The sequence below is a fragment of the Rhipicephalus microplus genome, unplaced genomic scaffold (assembly GCF_043290135.1).
Source record: "Rhipicephalus microplus isolate Deutch F79 unplaced genomic scaffold, USDA_Rmic scaffold_45, whole genome shotgun sequence".
Taxonomy (NCBI): domain Eukaryota; kingdom Metazoa; phylum Arthropoda; class Arachnida; order Ixodida; family Ixodidae; genus Rhipicephalus; species Rhipicephalus microplus.
Genome location: NW_027464618.1, coordinates 2,876,591 through 2,896,660, shown reverse-complemented (window position 1 = coordinate 2,896,660; position 20,070 = coordinate 2,876,591). Strand labels below are relative to the sequence as shown.

Below are 20,070 nucleotides of genomic sequence, written 5' to 3'. Positions count from 1 at the left end.
TGCCTTCGTGGCGCAATTGGCTAACTAGTTCGGCTGTTAACCGAAATGTTGGAGGTTCGAGCCCTCCCGAGGGCGTTGTCTAGCTTCTTTTTTCTTTGCACTGTTAGCTTTGATGGACTGTTCTGACGCTGGTGAGAGTACAGCACGACTGCCTCTGCGGCGCAATTGGCTAACGAGTTCAGCTCTTGACCGAAATGTTGGAGGTTCGAGCCCTCCCGAGGGCGTTGTCTAGCTTCTTTTTTCTTTGCACTGTTAGCTTTGATAGACTTTTCTGACGCTGGTGAGAGTACAGCACGACTGCCTTCGTGGCGCAATTGGCTAACTTGTTCGGCTGTTAACCAAAAGGTTGGAGGTTCGAGCCCTACCGGGGGCGTTGTCTAGCTTCTTTTTTCTTTGCACTGTTAGCTTTGATGGAATGTTCTGACGGTGGTGAGAGTACAGCACGACTGCCTTCGTGGCGCAATTGGCTAACTAGTTCGGCTGTTAACTGAAAGGTTGGAGGTTCCAGCCCTCCCGGGGGCGTTGTCTAGCTTCTTTTTTCTTTGCACTGTTAGCCTTATGGTATGTTCTGACGCTGGTGAGAGTAGAGCACGACTGCCTCCGCCGCGCAATTGGCTAACAAGTTCGGCTCTTGACCGAAATGTTGGAGGTTCGAGCCCTCCCGAGGGCGTTGTCTAGCTTCTTTTTTCTTCGCACTGTTAGCTTTGATGGAATGTTCTGACGCTGGTGAGAGTACAGCACGACTGACTCCGCGGCGCAATTGGCTAACGAGTTCGGCTGTTAACCGAAAGGTTGGAGGTTCGAGCCCTCCCGGGGGCGTTGTCTAGCTTCTTTTTTCTTTGCACTGTTAGCTTTGATGGAATGTTCTGACGGTGGTGAGAGTACAGCACGACTGCCTTCGTGGCGCAATTGGCTAACTAGTTCAGCTGTTAACTGAAAGGTTGGACGTTCCAGCCCTCCCGGGGGCGTTGTCTAGCTTCTTTTTTCTTTGCACTGTTAGCTTTGATGGACTGTTCTGACGCTGGTGAGAGTACAGCACGACTGCCTCTGCGGCGCAATTGGCTAACGAGTTCAGCTCTTGACCGAAATGTTGGAGGTTCGAGCCCTCCCGGGGGCGTTGTCTAGCTCCTTTTTTCTTTGCACTGTTAGCTTTGATGGAATGTTCTGACGCTGGTGAGAGTACAGCACGACTGCCTCCGCGGCGCAATTGGCTAACGAGTTCGACTCTTGACCGAAATATTGGAGGTTCGAGCCCTCCCGGGGGCGTTGTCTAGCTTCTTTTTTCTTTGCACTGTTAGCTTTGATGGAATGTTCTGACGCTGGTGAGAGTAGAGCACGACTGCCTCCGCCGCGCAATTGGCTAACAAGTTCGGCTCTTGACCGAAATGTTGGAGGTTCGAGCCCTCCCGGGGGCGTTGTCTAGCTTCTTTTTTCTTTGCACTGTTAGCTTCGATGGAATGTTCTGACGCTGGTGAGAAAACAGCACGACTGCCTCCGCGGCGCAATTGGCTAACGAGTTCGGCTGTTAACCGAAAGGTTGGAGGTTCGAGCCCTCCCAGGGACGTTGTCTTGCTTCTTTTTTCTTTGCGCTGTTAGCTTTGGAGAAATGTTCTGACGGTGGTGAGAGTACAGAACGACTGCCTCTACGGCGCAATCTGCTAGCGCGTTCGGCTGTTAACCGAAAAGTTGGAGGTTCGAGCCCTCCAAGGGGCGTTGTTTTGCTTTTTTTTCTTTGAGCTGATAGCTTTGGAGGAATGTTCTGACGGTGGTGAGAGTACAGAACCACTGCCTCTACGGCGCAATCTGCTAGCGCGTTCGGCTGTTAACCGAAAGGTTGGAGGTTCGACCCCTCCCGGGGGCGTTGTCTAGCTTCTTTTTTCTTCGCACTGTTAGCTTTGATGGAATGTTCTGACGCTGGTGAGAGTACAGCACGACTGACTCCGCGGCACAATTGGCTAACGAGTTCGGCTGTTAACCGAAAGGTTGGAGGTTCGAGCCCTCCCGGGGGCGTTGTCTAGCTTCTTTTTTCTTTGCACTGTTAGCTTTGATGGAATGTTCTGACGCTGGTGAGAGTACAGCACGACTGCCTCTGCGGCGCAATTGGCTAACGAGTTCAGCTCTTGACCGAAATGTTGGAGGTTCGAGCCCTCCCGGGGGCGTTGTCTAGCTTCCTTTTTCTTTGCACTGTTAGCTTTGATGGAATGTTCTGACGCTGGTGAGAGTAGAGCACGACTGCCTCCGCCGAGCAATTAGCTAACAAGTTCGGCTCTTGACCGAAATGTTGGAGGTTCGAGCCCTCCCGGGGGCGTTGTCTAGCTTCTTTTTTCTTTGCACTGTTAGCTTTGATGGAATGTTCTGACGCTGGTGAGAGTACAGCACGACTGCCTCCGCGGCGCAATTGGCTAACGAGTTCGGCTGTTAACCGAAAGGTTGGAGGTTCGAGCCCTCCCAGGGACGTTGTCTTGCTTCTTTTTTCTTTGCGCTGTTAGCTTTGGAGAAATGTTCTGACGGTGGTGAGAGTACAGAACGACTGCCTCTACGGCGCAATCTGCTAGCGCGTTCGGCTGTTAACCGAAAGGTTGGAGGTTCGAGCCCTCCCAGGGGCGTTGTTTTGCTTTTTTCCTTTGAGCTGATAGCTTTGGAGGAATGTTCTGACGGTGGTGAGAGTACAGAACCACTGCCTCTACGGCGCAATCTGCTAGCGCGTTCGGCTGTTAACCGAAAGGTTGGAGGTTCGACCCCTCCCGGGGGCGTTGTCTAGCTTCTTTTTTCTTCGCACTGTTAGCTTTGATGGAATGTTCTGACGCTGGTGAGAGTACAGCACGACTGACTCCGTGGCGCAATTGGCTAATGAGTTCGGCTGTTAACCGAAAGGTTGGAGGTTCGAGCCCTCCCGGGGGCGTTGTCTAGCTTCTTTTTTCTTTGCACTGTTAGCTTTGATGGAATGTTCTGACGCTGGTGAGAGTACACCACGACTGCCTCTGCGGCGCAATTGGCTAACGAGTTCGGCTCTTGACCGAAATGTTGGAGGTTCGAGCCCTCCCGGGGGCGTTGTCTAGCTTCTTTTTTCTTTGCACTGTTAACTTTGATGGAATGTTCTGATGCTGGTGAGAGTACAGCACGACTGCCTCCGCCGCGCAATTGGCTAACGAGTTCGGCTCTTGACCGAAATATTGGAGGTTCGAGCCCTCCCGGGGGCGTTGTCTAGCTTCTTTTTTTTTGCACTGTTAGCTATGATGGAATGTTTTGACGCTGGTGAGAGTACAGCACGACTGCCTCTGCGGCGCAATTGGCTAACGAGTTCAGCTCTTGACCGAAATGTTGGAGGTTCGAGCCCTCCCGAGGGCGTTGTCTAGCTTCTTTTTTCTTCGCACTGTTAGCTTTGATGGAATGTTCTGACGCTGGTGAGAGTACAGCACGACTGCCTTCGTGGCGCAATTGGCTAACTAGTTCGGCTGTTAACCGAAATGTTGGAGGTTCGAGCCCTCCCGAGGGCGTTGTCTAGCTTCTTTTTTCTTTGCACTGTTAGCTTTGATAGACTGTTCTGACGCTGGTGAGAGTACAGCACGACTGCCTCTGCGGCGCAATTGGCTAACGAGTTCAGCTCTTGACCGAAATGTTGGAGGTTCGAGCCCTCCCGAGGGCGTTGTCTAGCTTCTTTTTTCTTTGCACTGTTAGCTTTGATAGACTTTTCTGACCCTGGTGAGAGTACAGCACGACTGCCTTCGTGGCGCAATTGGCTAACTTGTTCGGCTGTTAACCAAAAGGTTGGAGGTTCGAGCCCTACCGGGGGCGTTGTCTAGCTTCTTTTTTCTTTGCACTGTTAGCTTTGATGGAATGTTCTGACGGTGGTGAGAGTACAGCACGACTGCCTTCGTGGCGCAATTGGCTAACTAGTTCGGCTGTTAACTGAAAGGTTGGAGGTTCCAGCCCTCCCGGGGGCGTTGTCTAGCTTCTTTTTTCTTTGCACTGTTAGCCTTATGGAATGTTCTGACGCTGGTGAGAGTAGAGCACGACTGCCTCCGCCGCGCAATTGGCTAACAAGTTCGGCTCTTGACCGAAATGTTGGAGGTTCGAGCCCTCCCGGGGGCGTTGTCTAGCTTCTTTTTTCTTCGCACTGTTAGCTTTGATGGAATGTTCTGACGCTGGTGAGAGTACAGCACGACTGACTCCGCGGCGCAATTGGCTAACGAGTTCGGCTGTTAACCGAAAGGTTGGAGGTTCGAGCCCTCCCGGGGGCGTTGTCTAGCTTCTTTTTTCTTTGCACTGTTAGCTTTGATGGAATGTTCTGAGGCTGGTGAGAGTACAGCACGACTGCCTTCGTGGCGCAATTGGCTAACTTGTTCGGCTGTTAACCAAAAGGTTGGAGGTTCGAGCCCTCCCGGGGGCGTTGTCTAGCTTGTTTTTTCTTTGCACTGTTAGCTTTGATGGAATGTTCTGACGGTGGTGAGAGTACAGCACGACTGCCTTCGTGGCGCAATTGGCTAACTAGTTCAGCTGTTAACTGAAAGGTTGGACGTTCCAGCCCTCCCGGGGGCGTTGTCTAGCTTCTTTTTTCTTTGCACTGTTAACTTTGATGGAATGTTCTGACGCTGGTGAGAGTACAGCATGACTGCCTCCGCAGCGCATTTGGCTAACGAGTTCGGCTCTTGACCGAAATGTTGGAGGTTCGAGCCCTCCCGAGGGCGTTGTCTAGCTTCTTTTTTCTTCGCACTGTAAGCTTTGATGGAATGTTCTGACGCTGGTGAGAGTACAGCAGGACTGACTCCGCGGCGCGATTGGCTGACGAGTTCGGCTGTTAACCGAAAGGTTGGAGGTTCGAGCCCTCCCGGGGGCGTTGTCTAGCTTCTTTTTTCTTTGCACTGTTAGCTTTGATGGACTGTTCTGACGCTGGTGAGAGTACAGCACGACTGCCTCTGCGGCGCAATTGGCTAACGAGTTCAGCTCTTGACCGAAATGTTGGAGGTTCGAGCCCTCCCGGGGGCGTTGTCTAGCTCCTTTTTTCTTTGCACTGTTAGCTTTGATGGAATGTTCTGACGCTGGTGAGAGTACAGCACGACTGCCTCCGCGGCGCAATTGGCTAACGAGTTCGACTCTTGACCGAAATATTGGAGGTTCGAGCCCTCCCGGGGGCGTTGTCTAGCTTCTTTTTTCTTTGCACTGTTAGCTTTGATGGAATGTTCTGACGCTGGTGAGAGTAGAGCACGACTGCCTCCGCCGCGCAATTGGCTAACAAGTTCGGCTCTTGACCGAAATGTTGGAGGTTCGAGCCCTCCCGGGGGCGTTGTCTAGCTTCTTTTTTCTTTGCACTGTTAGCTTCGATGGAATGTTCTGACGCTGGTGAGAAAACAGCACGACTGCCTCCGCGGCGCAATTGGCTAACGAGTTCGGCTGTTAACCGAAAGGTTGGAGGTTCGAGCCCTCCCAGGGACGTTGTCTTGCTTCTTTTTTCTTTGCGCTGTTAGCTTTGGAGAAATGTTCTGACGGTGGTGAGAGTACAGAACGACTGCCTCTACGGCGCAATCTGCTAGCGCGTTCGGCTGTTAACCGAAAAGTTGGAGGTTCGAGCCCTCCAAGGGGCGTTGTTTTGCTTTTTTTTCTTTGAGCTGATAGCTTTGGAGGAATGTTCTGACGGTGGTGAGAGTACAGAACCACTGCCTCTACGGCGCAATCTGCTAGCGCGTTCGGCTGTTAACCGAAAGGTTGGAGGTTCGACCCCTCCCGGGGGCGTTGTCTAGCTTCTTTTTTCTTCGCACTGTTAGCTTTGATGGAATGTTCTGACGCTGGTGAGAGTACAGCACGACTGACTCCGCGGCACAATTGGCTAACGAGTTCGGCTGTTAACCGAAAGGTTGGAGGTTCGAGCCCTCCCGGGGGCGTTGTCTAGCTTCTTTTTTCTTTGCACTGTTAGCTTTGATGGAATGTTCTGACGCTGGTGAGAGTACAGCACGACTGCCTCTGCGGCGCAATTGGCTAACGAGTTCAGCTCTTGACCGAAATGTTGGAGGTTCGAGCCCTCCCGGGGGCGTTGTCTAGCTTCCTTTTTCTTTGCACTGTTAGCTTTGATGGAATGTTCTGACGCTGGTGAGAGTAGAGCACGACTGCCTCCGCCGAGCAATTAGCTAACAAGTTCGGCTCTTGACCGAAATGTTGGAGGTTCGAGCCCTCCCGGGGGCGTTGTCTAGCTTCTTTTTTCTTTGCACTGTTAGCTTTGATGGAATGTTCTGACGCTGGTGAGAGTACAGCACGACTGCCTCCGCGGCGCAATTGGCTAACGAGTTCGGCTGTTAACCGAAAGGTTGGAGGTTCGAGCCCTCCCAGGGACGTTGTCTTGCTTCTTTTTTCTTTGCGCTGTTAGCTTTGGAGAAATGTTCTGACGGTGGTGAGAGTACAGAACGACTGCCTCTACGGCGCAATCTGCTAGCGCGTTCGGCTGTTAACCGAAAGGTTGGAGGTTCGAGCCCTCCCAGGGGCGTTGTTTTGCTTTTTTCCTTTGAGCTGATAGCTTTGGAGGAATGTTCTGACGGTGGTGAGAGTACAGAACCACTGCCTCTACGGCGCAATCTGCTAGCGCGTTCGGCTGTTAACCGAAAGGTTGGAGGTTCGACCCCTCCCGGGGGCGTTGTCTAGCTTCTTTTTTCTTCGCACTGTTAGCTTTGATGGAATGTTCTGACGCTGGTGAGAGTACAGCACGACTGACTCCGTGGCGCAATTGGCTAATGAGTTCGGCTGTTAACCGAAAGGTTGGAGGTTCGAGCCCTCCCGGGGGCGTTGTCTAGCTTCTTTTTTCTTTGCACTGTTAGCTTTGATGGAATGTTCTGACGCTGGTGAGAGTACACCACGACTGCCTCTGCGGCGCAATTGGCTAACGAGTTCGGCTCTTGACCGAAATGTTGGAGGTTCGAGCCCTCCCGGGGGCGTTGTCTAGCTTCTTTTTTCTTTGCACTGTTAACTTTGATGGAATGTTCTGATGCTGGTGAGAGTACAGCACGACTGCCTCCGCCGCGCAATTGGCTAACGAGTTCGGCTCTTGACCGAAATATTGGAGGTTCGAGCCCTCCCGGGGGCGTTGTCTAGCTTCTTTTTTTTTGCACTGTTAGCTATGATGGAATGTTTTGACGCTGGTGAGAGTACAGCACGACTGCCTCTGCGGCGCAATTGGCTAACGAGTTCAGCTCTTGACCGAAATGTTGGAGGTTCGAGCCCTCCCGAGGGCGTTGTCTAGCTTCTTTTTTCTTCGCACTGTTAGCTTTGATGGAATGTTCTGACGCTGGTGAGAGTACAGCACGACTGCCTTCGTGGCGCAATTGGCTAACTAGTTCGGCTGTTAACCGAAATGTTGGAGGTTCGAGCCCTCCCGAGGGCGTTGTCTAGCTTCTTTTTTCTTTGCACTGTTAGCTTTGATAGACTGTTCTGACGCTGGTGAGAGTACAGCACGACTGCCTCTGCGGCGCAATTGGCTAACGAGTTCAGCTCTTGACCGAAATGTTGGAGGTTCGAGCCCTCCCGAGGGCGTTGTCTAGCTTCTTTTTTCTTTGCACTGTTAGCTTTGATAGACTTTTCTGACCCTGGTGAGAGTACAGCACGACTGCCTTCGTGGCGCAATTGGCTAACTTGTTCGGCTGTTAACCAAAAGGTTGGAGGTTCGAGCCCTACCGGGGGCGTTGTCTAGCTTCTTTTTTCTTTGCACTGTTAGCTTTGATGGAATGTTCTGACGGTGGTGAGAGTACAGCACGACTGCCTTCGTGGCGCAATTGGCTAACTAGTTCGGCTGTTAACTGAAAGGTTGGAGGTTCCAGCCCTCCCGGGGGCGTTGTCTAGCTTCTTTTTTCTTTGCACTGTTAGCCTTATGGAATGTTCTGACGCTGGTGAGAGTAGAGCACGACTGCCTCCGCCGCGCAATTGGCTAACAAGTTCGGCTCTTGACCGAAATGTTGGAGGTTCGAGCCCTCCCGGGGGCGTTGTCTAGCTTCTTTTTTCTTTGCACTGTTAGCTTTGATGGAATGTTCTGACGCTGGTGAGAGTACAGCACGACTGCCTTCGTGGCGCAATTGGCTAACTAGTTCGGCTGTTAACTCAAAGGTTGGAGGTTCCAGCCCTCCTGGGGGCGTTGTCTAGCTTCTTTTTTCTTTGCACTGTTAACTTTGATGGAATGTTCTGACGCTGGTGAGAGTACAGCACGACTGCCTCCGCAGCGCATTTGGCTAACGAGTTCGGCTCTTGACCGAAATGTTGAAGGTTCGAGCCCTCCCGAGGGCGTTGTCTAGCTTCTTTTTTCTTCGCACTGTTAGCTTTGATGGAATGTTCTGACGCTGGTGAGAGTACAGCACGACTGACTCCGCGGCGCGATTGGCTGACGAGTTCGGCTGTTAACCGAAAGGTTGGAGGTTCGAGCCCTCCCGGGGGCGTTGTCTAGCTTCTTTTTTCTTTGCACTGTTAGCTTTGATGGACTGTTCTGACGCTGGTGAGAGTACAGCACGACTGCCTCTGCGGCGCAATTGGCTAACGAGTTCAGCTCTTGACCGAAATGTTGGAGGTTCGAGCCCTCCCGGGGGCGTTGTCAAGCTCCTTTTTTCTTTGCACTGTTAGCTTTGATGGAATGTTCTGACGCTGGTGAGAGTACAGCACGACTGCCTCCGCGGCGCAATTGGCTAACGAGTTCGACTCTTGACCGAAATATTGGAGGTTCGAGCCCTCCCGGGGGCGTTGTCTAGCTTCTTTTTTCTTTGCACTGTTAGCTTTGATGGAATGTTCTGACGCTGGTGAGAGTAGAGCACGACTGCCTCCGCCGCGCAATTGGCTAACAAGTTCGGCTCTTGACCGAAATGTTGGAGGTTCGAGCCCTCCCGGGGGCGTTGTCTAGCTTCTTTTTTCTTTGCACTGTTAGCTTTGAAGGAATGTTCTGACGCTGGGGAGAGTACAGCACGACTGCCTCCGCGGCGCAATTGGCTAACGAGTTCGGCTGTTAACCGAAAGGTTGGAGGTTCGAGCCCTCCCAGGGACGTTGTCTTGCTTCTTTTTTCTTTGCGCTGTTAGCTTTGGAGAAATGTTCTGACGGTGGTGAGAGTACAGAACGACTGCCTCTACGGCGCAATCTGCTAGCGCGTTCGGCTGTTAACCGAAAAGTTGGAGGTTCGAGCCCTCCAAGGGGCGTTGTTTTGCTTTTTTTCTTTGAGCTGATAGCTTTGGAGGAATGTTCTGACGGTGGTGAGACTACAGAACCACTGCCTCTACGGCGCAATCTGCTAGCGCGTTCGGCTGTTAACCGAAAGGTTGGAGGTTCGACCCCTCCCGGGGCCGTTGTCTAGCTTCTTTTTTCTTCGCACTGTTAGCTTTGATGGAATGTTCTGACGCTGGTGAGAGTACAGCACGACTGACTCCGCGGCGCAATTGGCTAACGAGTTCAGCTGTTAACCGAAAGGTTGGAGGTTCGAGCCCTCCCGGGGGCGTTGTCTAGCTTCTTTTTTCTTTGCACTGTTAGCTTTGATGGAATGTTCTGACGCTGGTGAGAGTACAGCACGACTGCCTCTGCGGCGCAATTGGCTAACGAGTTCAGCTCTTGACCGAAATGTTGGAGGTTCGAGCCCTCCCGGGGGCGTTGTCTAGCTACCTTTTTCTTTGCACTGTTAGCTTTGATGGAATGTTCTGACGCTGGTGAGAGTACAGCACGACTGACTCCGCGGCACAATGGGCTAACGAGTTCGGCTCTTGACCGAATTGTTGGAGGTTCGAGCCCTCCCGGGGGCGTTGTCTAGCTTCTTTTTTCTTTGCACTGCTAACTTTGATGGAATGTTCTGATGCTGGTGAGAGTACAGCACGACTGCCTCCGCCGCGCAATTGGCTAACGAGTTCGGCTCTTGACCGAAATATTGGAGGTTCGAGCCCTCCCGGGGGCGTTGTCTAGCTTCTTTTTTCTTTGCACTGTTAGCTTTGATGGAATGTTCTGACACTGGTGAGAGTACAGCACGACTGCCTCCGCGGCGCAATTGGCTAACGAGTTCGGCTGTTAACCGAAAGGTTGGAGGTTCGAGCCCTCCCAGGGACGTTGTCTTGCTTCTTTTTTCTTTGCGCTGTTAGCTTTGGAGAAATGTTCTGACGGTGGTGAGAGTACAGAACGACTGCCTCTACGGCGCAATCTGCTAGCGCGTTCGGCTGTTAACCGAAAAGTTGGAGGTTCGAGCCCTCCAAGGGGCGTTGTTTTGCTTTTTTTCTTTGAGCTGATAGCTTTGGAGGAATGTTCTGACGGTGGTGAGAGTACAGAACCACTGCCTCTACGGCGCAATCTGCTAGCGCGTTCGGCTGTTAACCGAAAGGTTGGAGGTTCGACCCCTCCAGGGGGCGTTGTCTAGCTTCTTTTTTCTTCGCACTGTTAGCTTTGATGGAATGTTCTGACGCTGGTGAGAGTACAGCACGACTGACTCCGCGGCGCAATTGGCTAACGAGTTCGGCTGTTAACCGAAAGGTTGGAGGTTCGAGCCCTCCCGGGGGCGTTGTATAGCTTCTTTTTTCTTTGCACTGTTAGCTTTGATGGAATGTTCTGACGCTGGTGAGAGTACAGCACGACTGCCTCTGCGGCGCAATTGGCTAACGAGTTCAACTCTTGACCGAAATGTTGGAGGTTCGAGCCCTCCCGAGGGCGTTGTCTAGCTTCTTTTTTCTTCGCACTGTTAGCTTTGATGGAATGTTCTGACGCTGGTGAGAGTACAGCACGACTGCCTTCGTGGCGCAATTGGCTAACTTGTTCGGCTGTTAACCAAAAGGTTGGAGGTTCGAGCCCTCCCGGGGGCGTTGTCTAGCTTGTTTTTTCTTTGCACTGTTAGCTTTGATGGAATGTTCTGACGGTGGTGAGAGTACAGCACGACTGCCTTCGTGGCGCAATTGGCTAACTAGTTCGGCTGTTAACTGAAAGGTTGGAGGTTCCAGCCCTCCCGGGGGCGTTGTCTAGCTTCTTTTTTCTTTGCACTGTTAGCTTTGATGGAATGTTCTGACGCTGGTGAGAGTACAGCATGACTGCCTCCGCAGCGCATTTGGCTAACGAGTTCGGCTCTTGACCGAAATGTTGGAGGTTCGAGCCCTCCCGAGGGCGTTGTCTAGCTTCTTTTTTCTCCGCACTGTTAGCTTTGATGGAATGTTCTGACGCTGGTGAGAGTACAGCAGGACTGACTCCGCGGCGCGATTGGCTGACGAGTTCGGCTGTTAACCGAAAGGTTGGAGGTTCGAGCCCTCCCGGGGGCGTTGTCTAGCTTCTTTTTTCTTTGCACTGTTAGCTTTGATGGACTGTTCTGACGCTGGTGAGAGTACAGCACGACTGCCTCTGCGGCGCAATTGGCTAACGAGTTCGGCTGTTAACCGAAAGGTTGGAGGTTCGAGCCCTCCCGGGGGCGTTGTCTAGCTTCTTTTTTCTTTGCACTGTTAGCTTTGATGGAATGTTCTGACGCTGGTGAGAGTACAGCACGACTGCCTGTGCGGCGCAATTGGCTAACGAGTTCAGCTCTTGACCGAAATGTTGGAGGTTCGAGCCCTCCCGGGGGCGTTGTCTAGCTTCCTTTTTCTTTGCACTGTTAGCTTTGATGGAATGTTCTGACGCTGGTGAGAGTACAGCACGACTGACTCCGCGGCACAATGGGCTAACGAGTTCGGCTCTTGACCGAAATGTTGGAGGTTCGAGCCCTCCCGGGGGCGTTGTCTAGCTTCTTTTTTCTTTGCACTGCTAACTTTGATGGAATGTTCTGATGCTGGTGAGAGTACAGCACGACTGCCTCCGCCGCGCAATTGGCTAACGAGTTCGGCTCTTGACCGAAATATTGGAGGTTCGAGCCCTCCCGGGGGCGTTGTCTAGCTTCTTTTTTCTTTGCACTGTTAGCTTTGATGGAATGTTCTGACGCTGGTGAGAGTACAGCGCGACTGCCTCCGCGGCGCAATTGGCTAACGAGTTCGGCTGTTAACCGAAAGGTTGGAGGTTCGAGCCCTCCAAGGGGCGTTGTTTTGCTTTTTTTCTTTGAGCTGATAGCTTTGGAGGAATGTTCTGACGGTGGTGAGAGTACAGAACCACTGCCTCTACGGCGCAATCTGCTAGCGCGTTCGGCTGTTAACCGAAAGGTTGGAGGTTCGACCCCTCCAGGGGGCGTTGTCTAGCTTCTTTTTTCTTCGCACTGTTAGCTTTGATGGAATGTTCTGACGCTGGTGAGAGTACAGCACGACTGACTCCGCGGCGCAATTGGCTAACGAGTTCGGCTGTTAACCGAAAGGTTGGAGGTTCGAGCCCTCCCGGGGGCGTTGTATAGCTTCTTTTTTCTTTGCACTGTTAGCTTTGATGGAATGTTCTGACGCTGGTGAGAGTACAGCACGACTGCCTCTGCGGCGCAATTGGCTAACGAGTTCAACTCTTGACCGAAATGTTGGAGGTTCGAGCCCTCCCGAGGGCGTTGTCTAGCTTCTTTTTTCTTCGCACTGTTAGCTTTGATGGAATGTTCTGACGCTGGTGAGAGTACAGCACGAATGCCTTCGTGGCGCAATTGGCTAACTTGTTCGGCTGTTAACCAAAAGGTTGGAGGTTCGAGCCCTCCCGGGGGCGTTGTCTAGCTTGTTTTTTCTTTGCACTGTTAGCTTTGATGGAATGTTCTGACGGTGGTGAGAGTACAGCACGACTGCCTTCGTGGCGCAATTGGCTAACTAGTTCGGCTGTTAACTGAAAGGTTGGAGGTTCCAGCCCTCCCGGGGGCGTTGTCTAGCTTCTTTTTTCTTTGCACTGTTAGCTTTGATGGAATGTTCTGACGCTGGTGAGAGTACAGCATGACTGCCTCCGCAGCGCATTTGGCTAACGAGTTCGGCTCTTGACCGAAATGTTGGAGGTTCGAGCCCTCCCGAGGGCGTTGTCTAGCTTCTTTTTTCTTCGCACTGTTAGCTTTGATGGAATGTTCTGACGCTGGTGAGAGTACAGCAGGACTGACTCCGCGGCGCGATTGGCTGACGAGTTCGGCTGTTAACCGAAAGGTTGGAGGTTCGAGCCCTCCCGGGGGCGTTGTCTAGCTTCTTTTTTCTTTGCACTGTTAGCTTTGATGGACTGTTCTGACGCTGGTGAGAGTACAGCACGACTGCATCTGCGGCGCAATTGGCTAACGAGTTCAGCTCTTGACCGAAATGTTGGAGGTTCGAGCCCTCCCGGGGGCGTTGTCTAGCTCCTTTTTTCTTTGCACTGTTAGCTTTGATGGAATGTTCTGACGCTGGTGAGAGTACAGCACGACTGCCTCCGCGGCGCAATTGGCTAACGAGTTCGACTCTTGACCGAAATATTGGAGGTTCGAGCCCTCCCGTGGGCGTTGTCTAGCTTCTTTTTTCTTTGCACTGTTAGCTTTGATGGAATGTTCTGACGCTGGTGAGAGTAGAGCACGACTGCCTCCGCCGCGCAATTGGCTAACGAGTTCGACTCTTGACCGAAATATTGGAGGTTCGAGCCCTCCCGTGGGCGTTGTCTAGCTTCTTTTTTCTTTGCACTGTTAGCTTTGATGGAATGTTCTGACGCTGGTGAGAGTACAGCACGACTGCCTCCGCGGCGCAATTGGCTAACGAGTTCGGCTGTTAACCGAAAGGTTGGAGGTTCGAGCCCTCCCAGGGACGTTGTCTTGCTTCTTTTTTCTTTGCGCTGTTAGCTTTGGAGAAATGTTCTGACGGTGGTGAGAGTACAGAACGACTGCCTCTACGGCGCAATCTGCTAGCGCGTTCGGCTGTTAACCGAAAAGTTGGAGGTTCGAGCCCTCCAAGGGGCGTTGTTTTGCTTTTTTTCTTTGAGCTGATAGCTTTGGAGGAATGTTCTGACGGTGGTGAGAGTACAGAACCACTGCCTCTACGGCGCAATCTGCTAGCGCGTTCGGCTGTTAACCGAAAGGTTGGAGGTTCGACCCCTCCCGGGGGCGTTGTCTAGCTTCTTTTTTCTTCGCACTGTTAGCTTTGATGGAATGTTCTGACGCTGGTGAGAGTACAGCACAACTGACTCCGCGGCGCGATTGGCTAACAAGTTCGGCTGTTAACCGAAAGGTTGGAGGTTCGAGCCCTCCCGGGGGCGTTGTCTAGCTTCTTTTTTCTTTGCACTGTTAGCTTTGATGGAATGTTCTGACGCTGGTGAGAGTACAGCACGACTGCCTCTGCGGCGCAATTGGCTAACGAGTTCAGCTCTTGACCGAAATGTTGGAGGTTCGAGCCCTCCCGGGGGCGTTGTCTAGCTTCCTTTTTCTTTGCACTGTTAGCTTTGATGGAATGTTCTGACGCTGGTGAGAGTACAGCACGACTGACTCCGCGGCACAATGGGCTAACGAGTTCGGCTCTTGACCGAAATGTTGGAGGTTCGAGCCCTCCCGGGGGCGTTGTCTAGCTTCTTTATTCTTTGCACTGCTAACTTTGATGGAATGTTCTGATGCTGGTGAGAGTACAGCACGACTGCCTCCGCCGCGCAATTGGCTAACGAGTTCGGCTCTTGACCGAAATATTGGAGGTTCGAGCCCTCCCGGGGGCGTTGTCTAGCTTCTTTTTTCTTTGCACTGTTAGCTTTGATGGAATGTTCTGACGCTGGTGAGAGTACAGCACGACTGCCTCCGCGGCGCAATTGGCTAACGAGTTCGGCTGTTAACCGAAAGTTTGGAGGTTCGAGCCCTCCCAGGGACGTTGTCTTGCTTCTTTTTTCTTTGCGCTGTTAGCTTTGGAGAAATGTTCTGACGGTGGTGAGAGTACAGAACGACTGCCTCTACGGCGCAATCTGCTAGCCCGTTCGGCTGTTAACCGAAAGGTTGGAGGTTCGACCCCTCCCGGGGGCGTTGTCTAGCTTCTTTTTTCTTTGCACTCTTAGCTTTGATGGAATGTTCTGACGCTGGTGAGAGTACAGCACGACTGACTCCGCGGCGCAATTGGCTAACGAGTTCGGCTGTTAACCGAAAGGTTGGAGGTTCGAGCCCTCCCGGGGGCGTTGTCTAGCTTCTTTTTTCTTTGCACTGTTAGCTTTGATGGAATGTTCTGACGCTGGTGAGAGTACAGCACGACTGCCTCTGCGGCGCAATTGGCTAACGAGTTCAACTCTTGACCGAAATGTTGGAGGTTCGAGCCCTCCCGAGGGCGTTGTCTAGCTTCTTTTTTCTTCGCACTGTTAGCTTTGATGGAATGTTCTGACGCTGGTGAGAGTACAGCACGACTGCCTTCGTGGCGCAATTGGCTAACTTGTTCGGCTGTTAACCAAAAGGTTGGAGGTTCGAGCCCTCCCGGGGGCGTTGTCTAGCTTGTTTTTTCTTTGCACTGTTAGCTTTGATGGAATGTTCTGACGGTGGTGAGAGTACAGCACGACTGCCTTCGTGGCGCAATTGGCTAACTAGTTCGGCTGTTAACTGAAAGGTTGGAGGTTCCAGCCCTCCCGGGGGCGTTGTCTAGCTTCTTTTTTCTTTGCACTGTTAGCTTCGATGGAATGTTCTGACGCTGTTGAGAGTACAGCACGACTGCCTCCGCGGCGCAATTGGCTAACGAGTTCGGCTGTTAACCGAAAGGTTGGAGGTTCGAGCCCTCCCAGGGACGTTGTCTTGCTTCTTTTTTCTTTGCGCTGTTAGCTTTGGAGAAATGTTCTGACGGTGGTGAGAGTACAGAACGACTGCCTCTACGGCGCAATCTGCTAGCGCGTTCGGCTGTTAACCGAAAAGTTGGAGGTTCGAGCCCTCCAAGGGGCGTTGTTTTGCTTTTTTTCTTTGAGCTGATAGCTTTGGAGGAATGTTCTGACGGTGGTGAGAGTACAGAACCACTGCCTCTACGGCGCAATCTGCTAGCGCGTTCGGCTGTTAACCGAAAGGTTGGAGGTTCGACCCCTCCAGGGGGCGTTGTCTAGCTTCTTTTTTCTTCGCACTGTTAGCTTTGATGGAATGTTCTGACGCTGGTGAGAGTACAGCACGACTGACTCCGCGGCGCAATTGGCTAACGAGTTCGGCTGTTAACCGAAAGGTTGGAGGTTCGAGCCCTCCCGGGGGCGTTGTCTAGCTTCTTTTTTCTTTGCACTGTTAGCTTTGATGGAATGTTCTTAAGGTGGTGAGAGTACAGAACGACTGCCTCTACGGCGCAATCTGCTAGCGCTTTCGGCTGTTAACCGAAAGGTTCCAGGTTCGAGCCCTCCCGGGGGCGTTGTTTTGCTTTTTTTCTTTGAGCTGATAGCTTTGGAGCAATGTTCTGACGGTGGTGAGAGTACAGAACCACTGCCTCTACGGCGCAATCTGCTAGCGCGTTCGGCTGTTAACCGAAAGGTTGGAGGTTTGAGCCCTCCCGGGGGTGGTGTGTCGCATTTTTTTCTTTGCGCTGATAGCTTTGGAGGAATGTTCTTACGGTCGTGAGAGTGCAGCACGACTGCCTCCGTGGCACAATCGTCTAAAGAGTTCGGCTCTTAAACGAAAGGTTGGAAGTTAGAGCCCTTTCGGGGGCTGTGTGTCGCATTTTTTTTCTTTGCGCTCATAACTTTGCAGGAATTTTAGACGGTCGTGAGAGCGCAGCACAACTTCCTCCGCGGCGATATCGGCTAACGAGTTCGGCTCTTAACCGCAAGGTTGGAGGTTCGAGCCCTCCCAGGGGCGGTGTGTCGCATTTTTTTCTTTGCGCTGATAGCTTCTGAGGAATGTTCTGACGGTCGTGAGAGTGCAGCACGACTGCCTCCGTGGCGCAATCGGCTAACGAGTTCGGCTCTTAACCGAAAGGTTGGAGGTTTGAGCCCTCCAGGGAGTGGTGTGTCGCATTTTTTCTTTGCGCTGATAGTTATGGAGGACTGTTCTCACGGTGATGAGAGCACAGCTCGGCGGCCTCCGTTGCGCAATCGGCTTGCGCGATCGGCTGTTAACCGAAAGGTTGGAGGTTCGAGCCCTCGCGGGGGCGTTGTCTAGCTTCTTTTTCCTTTGCACTGTTAGCTTTGATGGAATGTTACGGTGGTGAGAGTGCAGCACGACTGGCTCCGTGGCGCAATTGGCTGGCGAGATCGGCTGTTGACTGAAAGGTTGGAGGTTCGAGCCCTCCATTGGACGTTGTCTTGCTTCTTTTTTCTTTGCGCATATAGCTTTGGAGAAATGTTCTGACGGTGGTGAGAGTACAGAACGACTGCCTCTACGGCGCAATCTGCTAGCGCGTTCGGCTGTTAACCGAAAGGTTGGAGGTTCGAGCCCTCCTGGGGGCGTTTTTTTGCTTTTTTTCTTTGCGCATATAGCTTTGGAGAAATGTTCTGATGGTCGTGAAAGTGCAGCACAACTTCCTCCGCGGCGCAAACGGCTAACGAGTTCGGCTCTTAACCAAAAGGTTGTAGGTTCGAGCCCTCCCAGTGGTGGTGTGTCGCATTTTTTTCTTTGCGCTGATAGCTTTGGAGGAATGTACTGATGGTCGTGAGAGTGCAGCACGACTGCCTCCGTGGCGCCATCGGCTAACGAGTTCGGCTCTTAAGCGAAAGGTTGGAGGTTTGAGCCCTCGAGGGGGCGGTGTGTCGCATTTTTTTCTTTGCGCTGATAGCTTTGGAGGAATGTTCTGACGGTGATGAGAGTACAGCACGACTGCCTCCGTTTCGCAATCGGCTTGCGCGATCGGCTGTTAACCAAAAGGTTGGAGGTTCGAGCCCTCCCGGGGACGTTTTCTAGCTTCTTTTTTCTCTGCGCTTATAGCTTTGATGGAATGTTCTGATGGTGGTGAGAGAGCAGCATGATTGCCTCCGTGGCGCAATCGGCTAGCGCATTCGGCTGTCAACCGAAAGGTTGGAGGTTAGAGCCCTTCGGTAGCGGTGTGTCGCTATTTTTTTCTTTGCGCTGATAGCATTGAAAAAAAAATTGCCCGCAGCTTCCCTCGGGGGAACACTGAGGAGGATGCGGAGCATATAATTGGTTAACGGCGTGTTAAAGTGCGACTTACTTGGGTCAATGGGTAAATTGGTTAACGTGGTTGTAGGAAGGGGTGTTAAATGAGTGAACACGTACACACGTATGCGAAAGGGCGGCGCTGGTCGAAGGGACATCGATCATTGTGTTTGTGGATTCGTTGGAATTCATTTCACCGTGACCTTGGACGTCGACGCGCCGTACAAACCAACCGACGAGCGGCAACTGAGCGAGCGAGCGCCGACCTTGAGTATATATACAGCGCGACGGCGCATGCACTGTCAGCTGTTGAATGTTCTCGAAGCGCGACGCCACATGCGCGTCCACTGGAGAATCAGGAGAATTGTAGATGTCGAACGCGGTGTGTAGAGGAGGAAGGCTGCACAGATAGTGGAGGAGTGAAGCGCGCGCTGTGTGTAGAGGAGGAAGGGATGCACAGATGGTGGAAGAGTGGGCGACGGCGCGACGGCGCATGCGCGCGCGTCAGCTGTCGAATGTTCGAGAAGCGGTGCGGACGGCGCGGACGGCGCACTACAAGGTGCGAGTATAAGATGCTTCCGCATCTAAAAGTTCTGACGGCGGTGAGAGAGCAGCACGACTGCCTCCGTGGCGCAATTACCTAGCGCGTTCGGCAGTTAACAGAAATTTTGGAGGTTCGAGCCTTCCCGGGGACGTTGTCTTGCTCCTTTTTTCTTTGAGCTTATAGCTTTAATGTAATGTTCTGAGGGTGGTTAGAGAGCAGCATGATTGCCTCCGTGGCGCAATCGGCTAGCGAGTTAAGCTGTTAACTGAAAGGTTGGAGGTTCGGGCCCTCCCGGGGGCGGTGTGTCGCTTTTTTTTTCTTTGCGCTGATAGCTTTGGAGAAATGTTCTGATGGTGAAGAGAGTACAGCTCCACTGCCTCCGTGGCGCAATCGGCTAGCGCGTTCGGCTGTTTACCGAAAGGTTGGAGGTTCGAGCCCTCCCGGGGGCAGTTTGTCGCTTTTTTTTCTTTGCGCTGATAGCTTTGGAGAAATGTTGTGATGGTGATGAGAGTACAGCTCGACTGCCTCCGTTGCGCATTTGGCTTACGCGATCGGCTGTTGACCGAAAGGTTGGAGGTTCGAGCCCTCCCGGGGACGTTGTCTTGCTTCTTTTTTCTTTGCGCTGATAGCTTTGATGGAATGTTCTGATGGTGGTGAGTGTCAAAGAACGAGCGCTAAAAATGGGCGCGCGGCCAAATTCTTGCGATAACGCGCGGGAGAGACGCCGGGAGGTCAAAAGAAATAAAAGAAAACAAACATCCAAGGCTCCCCGGGCGCGCGCTCTCCCCTCGGAAGCGTGGCTTCGCCGACGAACCTCCTCACCCCACATCGGTGGCCGAGCAAGCCCTCGAAAATTCTAGAACGAAAGAGGCGTGGTCATGCAGAGTTGAGTCATCCGACGCGGAGGGCATTCGAACCGTCTCGCCCTCTCCCCAGCCTTCGCTGCGTATCGCGCCGACGAAATGACGAGAACCTTCTGGAATGTCGCGCGCAAGGTATTTAACCGAGCAGCGGAGATGAGAGATCAGGAGAAGACGGAAGTTAGCGCCAGAGCGCGTAGGGATTCCGCCGTGTAGTCGGCGAAGGTTTTGTCCGTAGAGACAAAGCGGGAGAAGAAGAAGATTTCCACCTGAGGGGTGACGACTCGAGCTACAGGCAAGAGTGTGTGTTTACCGCTATCGAGCGAAGACGCGTGGCAACAGCTGCGTGTGTGAAGCCGACCTGGTTCCGGCGAAGAAGTTTAAAGCTTGGAGAGTGGCCAATTGAAGACGCGAGGTTTCCTGGAAGAGAAACTTCGGCGAGGTTTCCTAGAAGAGAAACTTCGAGGGCAGCGGAACGACAACAACGCTGGACTTTGAGTGAGTGATTCTCGGAAGAGTATCATCCAGACTTTTGTTCCAAGAACTTTGGACTGAATAGATTTTCTATCTCTTTAGTCTTTAAGTGTCTTGGTTGTTCAATGCATGCGACTGCATTGTAGTGTGTATTGTTGTCTGTGTCCATTGTTTCGAGAGTGGCTGATTGTACTGTGTAGTACGTTGTTTGATTGGTTTGATTGGTGACATATTGTATGCAACTATTGCGGAGTGTGCATTCTTGTGTATTGTTTTCGATCTGCCATTATTGAGAATATAGTTTGTTTGTTTATCAGCTCTCGGCTCTGACTTGTTCTTTCGGCCACAG

General features: G+C 52.3%; 2 non-coding genes across 2 annotated transcripts; both read left to right on the top strand.

Moving 5' to 3' along the window:
• The first annotated feature begins 17,105 nt into the window (after positions 1-17,105).
• On the top strand, positions 17,106-17,179 carry TRNAN-GUU (transfer RNA asparagine (anticodon GUU)). The gene has a single exon. It is a non-coding gene; the product is annotated as a tRNA-Asn (tRNA).
• Positions 17,180-18,762: 1,583 nt separating this feature from the next.
• TRNAN-GUU (transfer RNA asparagine (anticodon GUU)) lies at positions 18,763-18,836 on the top strand. Its single transcript has one exon. It is a non-coding gene; the product is annotated as a tRNA-Asn (tRNA).
• Positions 18,837-20,070: the final 1,234 nt, after the last annotated feature.